General features: G+C 43.0%; 1 long non-coding RNA gene across 1 annotated transcript; it reads right to left on the bottom strand.

Moving 5' to 3' along the window:
- Window positions 1–702: 702 nt before the first annotated feature.
- Window positions 703–9,447, bottom strand: LOC111771211 (uncharacterized). Its single transcript, XR_011433828.1, has 4 exons — window positions 9,221–9,447; window positions 3,368–3,483; window positions 2,571–2,717; window positions 703–1,392 (listed from the first exon to the last, which is right to left on the bottom strand). It is a non-coding gene; the product is annotated as an uncharacterized lncRNA (long non-coding RNA).
- Window positions 9,448–9,706: the final 259 nt, after the last annotated feature.

Here is a 9,706-nt window from a genome sequence, read left to right as displayed (position 1 = left end):
GCGTTTTTGATGTAGAGAGAAGTTGAAAAGATAATGCAGGGTTCTGGTCTACCCCTCAGCCAGTTTCCCCTAATGTTAACATCTGCCGTTGCTTTGGAAGCCCCACCCCATTTTAAGAGCTCGTTTTCCTTTTCACTCTGAGGGAAACCACAGAATTGCCTACTGATACCAGTAATGCTTAGGAAAACTAAGATGCATAGTAGTCTGCCAACTGTTTAATAAGATCCCACAGGGGTTTGTTCTGTTCTTCATTTTAAGAAGCAAAACTTTGTTTTCAAACTTACTCTCAGATGAGCAACCTGAGATATGCAAGGGAGATGACTTTCTGAATGAAGTGTGACATTCAGGGATCCGACTATACCTCAGTCTCTTCTCCTGCTTTAGATCTGGGGTAATATTTATGCATGAGGCCATCTCTGCATTCTGAAAATCTTCGCGGTTTTCTTCAGTGTGACCCTAGCTGGTTTATTTCAGGTTGCCTTCTTGCATCAAATGTACATTGCTAAGACTAGTAAATGGTTGGATGGATTTAAGAGAACTCCTTTCCATAAAATGATTCAAAAGACTTGTTAGAGAAAGAAGCCACGAGAGGTGGGTAAAGCTTTGGCTAATGTCTGGTACACAGTAGTTATAAATAAGATTGCTTTATCAAGATCTATTTCTGGATGTGGAAGTATAAATAATGAAGCCTCTAGAGAACCCTGAGTGGCAGATTTATTTTATTAACAAAATAAAGTGATTACAAGGAATAGAGAAGACTGAACTGGAAAAGGCCTCTCTGCTGCAGATAGACTGCAAGGAGGTCATTCATTTCTCTGTCTTCTTGAAGTTGCAGATATAAGGGCTCAGGCAGGTGACAGATGGCAGTGACTGAGGAACTGTCTTCTTTTACCAAATTATACTGCTTTTTAGGACAAGGAGAGTGAGGGTCTCAGGAAGCATTTGGGTCATGACCATGATCAATTTCCATCCGAGTCCTCTCCCTATTTCAGATTGAGCACCAGAGATCAGAGCGGCAGAGGTTGTCTGCAATTTGCTTGCTCATGCACACCTTGTACCGGTGCATTGTTCCTCCTGTTTCTCTCCTTCTCTTTCGTCTTTCCACTCCTCAGTCCACCCTCTGAAAGATCTCATTTGTGCACTTAGGAAAAACTCTAGATGGAATAAGATAACGCCAAGAAGGAGGAAAGATGGAATTATGGATATCTGGTGGACTCAGATTTTCTTTATAACCCTTTGACTGTAGTTAATAAAATGATTGTTCCTTCTAATCCCAGGTAGGAGGCTTAAATCAATAGAAATAGTGCACAGACACTAACCATGTGGTCCCTTGTCATAAACCTTGTCTCACTCCAAGAGAAGAGTAGAACCAGCATCCTGTAGACATTTGTGCTTTTCAAAGAAAAACAAAACAGCAAACTTAGCTTATAATTCCTTTCAAGGAGCTTTCACTGAGGAACAAATTTTTACAGAACATTCTCATTTCATGTCATATAATGAAATCATTACACAGATCTTACATAATATAGAAATCAGTGGAGAAACAAAAGTTGGTATGGTGGCTAAATTTTGCTCAACTCAAAATGAAATAGAGGATTAGACATTAACTTATGAATTAGGGCTGTTAACTGAAATGGACAATTTAATTTCTAAAGTGGCTTGTTGTCCCAAAGGATCAAATTGGTCTTTCCTCAGGTGAAATGTACTCTATCTCTACCAGTTCTCCATTTTAGTTTCTGTTACATAAGTTAAGGGCTACAATCTAACGCTAATTCTCTGTTTTAACTTTTCATGGTCTCAAGTGCCTCTCCTGTTTAAACTTTCTGTAATCTGTGTTCTAGCTATTTCTGGTGCCGCGCTTGATTCTTGACATCATGGCCGTTTTATCCAGGTCATTGTGGTTATCATCACACTGCAGTTTGAATACTGGTGTTACTGGTTAGCCTGGGATAAAATGCAAGTGTTGTAACACTAATGAAGACGCACGTCTCAGCTTGTTCGGTGGTGGGTAGTGGGGTTGCTTAACACAGCACTTCAGTTCAAAGTGAAGGCAAGAGGGAGTGGAGATCGTAGATCATAGATCACAGAGCAGATGCTAACCCAGGAACGCCAGCGTTCCTCAGTCGCAGAGTGAACTTGCAGGCACACGAATTATTGATGGAACTCACCAACATGTGTGCAGAGAAAGTGAAGCCAACAGAGCAATTGGAGGAATCCATCCAACTAATAAGAAGCTTATAACTCTTTGGCAATTTGTTTAACTTGGGAGTTATTGCAAAGTCAGAAAGGTATTGGGCCCCCGGGATATTGGCAACGTTGCCGGGAGTCTCCCACTGTGAAAAGCAAGCTTTGCCAATGGGATTTTTTTTTTCTTCAGGCGTTCAGTGTTGAGTTTTTCAGGCCAAGACTTTTGGAAAAAGCAACATTAATCACTGTGGTGTGTTAAGTTAATGGGACTGGTGGCTGCACAAACTCCCCCATTCAAATATGTGCTTCTAAGATCTTCCAATTTAGATGATCTGATTCATTCATTCATTTACTCATTCAACAAATACTTATTGAGGTCTTACCATGTGTCAGGAGTCACACCAAATGTCAGAAGGCAGACTTAGTTAAGATCTCTCTCCAAGTCTGTGATTGTATATCCTGCATTTCTATATTCTAATTCAATGTCCTCACGTCCTTTATTTCTTTTCTTAACTCCTGATCCTGGAGTTCTGATTAGAAAGAAACATATGAAGAAAATCCCCACAAAGAGAAAGAAGTTAAAGGTACTGTAGTTTATTTACTTATTCATTTAAAATATGTTAATTAAGTACCTCTTATGTGCAGTGTTCTCCAAAAACAAGTGATTGGAGCAGACTTTCTATAAAGGACAGTTTTGCCTATCGACATTCCACATAATAAACTTTCTTACTCTGAATTTCCTTAACCTTATAGAAATAATAGTTGATTGCTATCCACATTCTAGGGTCCAAGAGGAATATGAATTTGTAAGATTTATACTTTGGAGCAAAGAAAAAATTCAGAAAACTCTCTTTCGCTTGTGTATGGGTCTGGGAAGCTGGATGGAGGCAAATGACACTGGCTTAGCAGTGGTCCCCAGGGGCCAAACACACTATCTCCAAGCTCCTTATTCTCACCTTTTTCACCATAAGCGATCGCACACCAGGTCCTAATGATTCAGTCTCCAGAATGTTTTTTCCCATGCATCTTTCTTTCCTTTCTTTTTCGACTGCTATTGCTTCAGTCCAGAACCTCTTATTACTCTTGCATATACATCATTACAGAGCATTCAGATCAAAGATCTCCCTATCTGCGGTCTCTCCCTGCTCCAGATCATTTTCCCTACTGCTGCCAGACTTACCCACTGTATTATATTAGTCCTCTCTTTAAAAACAACGTTTTTTCTATTGCCTCTTCGGTTAGGCATCCATTCCCCAGCAGGGCATCCAATACCACATGGTGTTAAGAATGTAGACTCTGGAATCAGAAACACCTGTGTTAAAATCCCAGCTTGGCCAGTTAAGCCAGTTTTCTCATCTGAAAAATGGGAATGATACCCGTACCCCAGTTGGCGGTAAAGGGAAAGAGGATGTTTGAATTCTTGGCACCCTAAGTAGGCACTCAATGAGTAATATTTATAAAAACATTAACAATAAGTATTATTATATTACATAGCTCTGGTTTCATTATGATTTCCTAAAATGCCTTTATTTCTCCACCTTTGCTCACGTCATTTGTTCTCCCAGAATGTTCTTCCTTTTTTTGTGTTATCTCTTTGCCATTTGATAGTCTTTTCAGTTGGAAGCTTGTATGTCATGGAGACTTTTTTTGATTCCTTTGGAAGCAGACATTTCCCTCCCTTTAATTAACTCCTTCCTTGCCCCTGTCCCTAGGGCCTCTGTATTGTGCCTGGGTTTGTAGTCAGAGCTGCCCGGTCTCCTCTTTGCCCTTTCGTCTCTTTCTGGCTGGGGGCTTCTCAAGGGCAAATAGCATGGTACCCTGTCTTCTCCTCCGAGCACATGGAGGACTCTGGGAGTTGATTTCTTCACTTGTCAAAATGTTGTCATGCACATGACAAGAGTTCGAGAGAGACTGGGTGGGACAGTTACCTGACTTTGAGGCTCTGCCCAGCAGCTTGCCATTAATTTGTGTAGCTTCCCAATCCCACAAGCCCCCAGTCCCCTCAGAAACCTCTTGACTCTGGATGTTCCTGGTTTTCAGGATTTCTTGGGTTTATCCATAAAGCTACTGAATTTCAGAGCTGTAAGAAGGCTGGAAGAGACATGACATCTTTTACTTTAGCCTCTTCGTTCCTCATATGAGGCTCTGCGAGGTTTCACCTTCCTTAAGAAAAATTCCCTAAAACCCATCCTGGATGGAATGAGCCATTCCATCTGGCACTTCCCAGTGCACTGTACATCCTTCTGTTGAGGTCTGGGCATCCAGTATCACAATTGTTTTTGTACATGGCTGTCTCCCATAGTGGACCTCAGCTTCTTTGAAGGCAAGGTAGTGGCTTATTTGTCTTTGTGTCTCTAGCACTCAACACAATGCTCAGTCCGTATGAAAGAGTCAATATATATTAGCCAATTGAATGGAACCCAAAGAGGTTGAGTGAGTGAGGTAGTGAGTTGCCTCTGGCTCCCAGGTCCATGATCTTTTCAGGGTACCAGCTGGTTTACATCATCAAATTCTACAATCCTCATTCTGGAGGTCTAAGGAAAATGCTGGTTGATAATTTGATAGTTACAATATTCAGTATTGACTCCTGAAAGAAACAGAAAGAGCTCTGAGCAGGAGAAATCACTTACCCCTGGCAGAAAAAAAAATCAAGAAAAAAGTGATGACATTGATTTCATTGGTAGGTAGCAAAAGCCACATGAGACATATACAGGTGTGCTAACAGCTTTTCCTTCCTACATATCAGCTCTGCGGTACTCAAGAGGCGAGGGAAACCAGGTCCCATTGCTGTATCCTGAAGGTAGTGGTTAGAATCACTTGCAGAGTTAATAAAGACTGTTGAAGGGGAGCTTCCGTTGGTGGTTAACCCCTGCCTTCTTCAGGTTCCTGTGAGACACCTGACTGATACTATGAGCTCTAAATGTGTTCAAGCTCATTAATACTGTACATGGTGTCTATAGTCTGGGCCAGGCTGGTGAGTTGAGGAAAGAACAAAATTCATGGTAAGATCGTTTCAGTCTCTTGTATAATTTAGGACTCAGCTATGCATGAGAATAAGGCTTACCCCTGAATATGAAATGCTGAAGATGGGCCAAATGTAGGAATTCATAGCAACTGGAGAAGGGAAGGGTGAATGAAGTGGAGGGGGAAATGGGCTCAGACCTTTAGCCTGAGAATTGCCTGAGTGTGGTTAAGCCATCGTTTGGAATGGTATTTTTTCTAGGTCTTGGCATTTGTGAAGTCATTGAGTGCCTTTGTGTCCAGTGCTCCTTCCTAAACAACATGGGCTAGGCCACTCTAGAAACAGGACCACATAATTGCCACAGCCTCAGAATTCTGGAAATTCTGTTTGCCCCTCCAGTCAAATGTTGCCCCATGACATTCCTAAAAAGCTTTGAATGCCTCAAATGGGCCTAAATGGCTTGTCGAAGCACACAGTGGATTTGGAGGTAAGAAAGACCTAGATTTGAATAAATGAGAGACCTGGGGGGAGTTAGTGAGGAAGTCACCAGGAGGTCACCAGGGATGGTAAACTCTGCAAAGCTTTCTTATCTAGAAGATGGGGTCAGCGACACCTTCCTTGCTGGGCAGTTGTGAACAGTACTTCAAATACTGGATTAGTCAGGATTCTCCAGAGAAATAGGACCAATAGGAGGTATATATATAAACAGAGAGAGATTTATTTTAGGGAATTGGCTTATTTGACTGTACGGGCCGGCAAGTCTGAAATTTGTAGGGCTGGTGGGCTAGAAATGGAAACTGAGGCAGGGTTTCTATGCTGCAATCTTGAGGCAGAATTCTTTCTTCTGGGGGAGACCTGTGTCTTTGGTCTTATGGCTTTCAACAGATTAGATGATGCCCACCCACATTTTGGAGGATAATCTTCTTTCCTCAAAGTCTACTAGTTTAAATGTTAATTACATCTAAAAAAAAAAAAAAAAAAAAAAGAAAGAGAGGGAGACAGAGACAGAGACAGACAGAGAGAGAACATGAGGAGCCAGAGCAGACGAATGCTCTCTGGGGTCCCTGCTCTGTTTTGGGCAATTTCATAATTTTTTGTGTCAGCTCTACTCGGCTATGGAGCGAGTTGCTTGGTCAAACACCAGTCTAGACTGTCTCTGTCTGTCTGCCTGTCTGTCTGTCTGTCTTTTCCCCTCCCCCTCCCTTTCTCTCTCTCTGTCTCTTCCCATCACATTCATTCATTCTTCTACTATTTCAGTTTCACTTCCCTGATCGCAGTCACTTCTTTCTTCTCATGATTTTCTGCCTCATTATCACTCTCTGACTTTTTCTTTTCTGCTAGCCTCCTTCCCATCCACCCCTCACCACAGGCAAATCTTCTTTGCACCCTTCTAAAAGTACTATCATAAGCCTCCCCCTCCTCTCTTCTGTGACAGCCTGGACTCTCCTTCTTCAGCTTCCAAATGCCTTTCCTCCTCTGTCCTGGACCTGTGTGGTGACAGCTCCTGGAACTTGAGTGAGGTTTCATGTTGGGGAGAGTCACCCCTTCCTGAGCTGGTTAATTCCCCAGCCTCCCAGTGGATTCCAATCTCAAGTCCAACTCTTGGCTGCCATCCTGCTTGGCCTGCCATGGGGCGAGGATCAGGCACGCTACATCACTGATGGGGTCAAGTGCACACATAGGCAGCCCGCTTGGCCAAGGCCATGGCACCGGGCCCAGAGTGTGCATGGAAGCCACTGATGGCACTTGTAACTCATGTGTGGGAAAGGGACCCAGAGCTGCCAAAGGGGAGTGAGTTCTCGGAAGAGCAGGAGCCAGCAGGTACTCTTCTTTGATTTAAAAGGAATATTTCTGGGACTGGCCCAGGGTGTAGTGGTTAAGTTTGAGCTCTCCACTTCGGCAGCCCAGGGTTTGTGGGTTTGGATCCCAGGCGCGGACCTACACACTGTTCATCAAGCCATGCTGTGGCAGTGTCTCACATATAAAATAGAGGGAGATTGGCACAGATGTTAGCTCAGCGACAATCTTCCTCAAGCAAAAAGAGCAAGATTGGCAACAGAGGTTAGATCAGGGCCAATCTTCCTCAACAACAAAAAAGAGGGAGGGGAGGATATTCCTTTCAGAGCTTTGGGTGCTTCTAATCTAACTTTACATTGGAGGAAAATGGCTGGGAAAGAATAAGGAAAGACATCTTGACGTGTGTCATGGAAGCGGTTGCTCCAGAGCCAGAAATGACTGGAGAGTCTTTAAGCCTGATGCGGACATTTTCATGTAATGAATCAGAAAAACTAGCTCAGAGTCGCACAGCGAGTGTTGTCGTGGCACACACTAGAACTAGATCTCCTGACTTTTTTTCTGCATAATCATCATCTTTTTCTCAGTGAGAGGCAGAAACTCATGTGTCTGGTAGCCAGGGAACAATTCCACTGGTAAGTCTGTGCAGCTCATTCCCCTTTGCAAACAAAATGTATAAAACCTGCAAGTCATCTTTCAAGAGAGGGACGTGGGTTCTGGTGCTTAGAGCCTGGGGCTGCTTTTGAAGGACTCGCCTTTCTGACCCCAGAACACCACTCCTCACTGGTGTATTATCTTCTTAGTGCCAGATTCGAGGGGGCAAGGATATCCATTCATTTATTAAATCAGACATTGCCTCTCCCAATTTTCCGGTACAGAATTTAACAGCAATCAGTTAAAAAATAACTTGTAATAAGCTCCATTGTTACGTTCCTATTTTCCCAGAATTATTTTTTACTCTTTCTCCCTCGGCATTTCTCCCTTGAGAACTGTCAGGACTGTAATAATTTTCTCTGGAGACTGCGTTCTCCTCTTCTCTCACTTCTTCTGCCCTCAGACTACCGTGTACAGCTCTCAAAATCCACTTGGGTTGTTAAGAGAATATTCCACCTGCATCTATTGCCTGTGTCTTGCTCTCCCTATGAACAAAAATTCCAAGAAAATCCAATCAATACAAGAAAACAAAAATCGCAGAACATTATTTTTGCTCAAATTTCTTCAGACATTTTGCTTGATTTCACCTAGGCTTGAGTAAATAATAGGATGGCAAGGTTATTTGATCAAATCTGTACAATTTCTAGCTGTGCAGTCTTGAACATTTGTTTCCCTGGAAATCCCAGACTTAATTTTATTTTCCAGGACTACATAGGATAATTTCTCCAGAATATAACTTTTTTTTTTTTTCTAATGAACACCTAATGATTACTCTACTTGCTCTTTCCACGAAATTATGAGTTCAATGTCCAGGTGTGATGTCCGAATCTATTTTTTGTGATGCTCATTTTATTATTGGAAATGAATGAAAGCAGTGTGATAATACAAATCAGTTACAGCAATAATATAAGCAAGTATGTTTGTTGAGCACCTGCTGTGTGGCAAGTTTTTACTTCGATTCTTTGCACTCGTTTTTAGAGCCAATCGTAAGCATGATTCCCATCTTCAGGCACAAAGACTGAGGCTCGGAAAGCTGTGAACAATTGCCAAGACCATGTAACTAGACAGAGAGCCTGCACTGGTCTCTGTTCCAATGTGCTCTGTTCAACAGCCCATTGCTCCTTCGTGGTCACCACCATTTTCATCATGAAGGACCACTTGGTGCGTGATTGTGTGTGCCATCCTTTATAGCGTGGGGCACTGACTTCTAGGGTCCACTAAAGGAGGGTGCTGTGAAAACACAGTCAGGGAAGGAGAAGGGACAGGTAGAAGGATGTGATGAAGGGCCCAGACTTTGGATCTGACCACTCCCCACGGTGAATTTCTCATTTGGAGTCTCGGTCTGACCAAGTTCTGTTATCATCACACATCAGGGCACTTCTAGGGAAAGAAAATGAAAGAGCATCTACAGAATGGAAGGACTTTGAAGAAAGAGGCCTCCTTGCTTCCCCCAGGCCCCCTTGAAGAACACAGTGTTCCAGTTATCTATTGCTGGTGACAAACCAACTCCAAACTTAATGGCTTAAAAATAAATAACTACATTTTATTATTATCTCTCATGGTTCTGGGTTCTACTAGGAAGTTCTCCTTCAGGGAATCTCTCATGAAAGCTCTGTCACTTACGTCTTTGACTCCTGAGCTGGGAAGATGCAAACAGCTGGAGGCTGGCCAGCGGGGCTCTCCGATGCCTCTCTTTGGTCTCTCTACGTGGTCTCTCTAGTTTGTTGGCTTCTGGAAAACCAGAATTCTTATGTGGTGGTTCAGGGCTCCAAAGATGTGCAGAGAGATGAATGAGACAGAGAGAGGGAGCCATGTGCCACGTGGCCTATTATGATCTAGCCTCGGAACTCACACAGCATCACTTCTGCTGCATTCTCTTCCTGGAAGCTGTCACCAGGAGAGGGGAGACAGACCCTACTTCTTGATGGAGGTGTGGCAAGGGTCTCTAAGACCAGGTGGGATCAGAAATCGTGCTGCTAACGTTTTTGGAAAATAAGTATGCTACACACAGTGTTGCTCGTGAACAAGTGACTTGGCACCTGGATCTCTTTTCCACTCAGTAAAAAGAGTGAGTTGGACCCGAAGAGCTAAGAGCCTTTGTAGGTCACG

This window comes from Equus caballus, chromosome 29 (assembly GCF_041296265.1).
Source record: "Equus caballus isolate H_3958 breed thoroughbred chromosome 29, TB-T2T, whole genome shotgun sequence".
Taxonomy (NCBI): Eukaryota; Metazoa; Chordata; class Mammalia; order Perissodactyla; family Equidae; genus Equus; species Equus caballus.
This window is presented reverse-complemented; position numbering and strand designations above follow the sequence as displayed.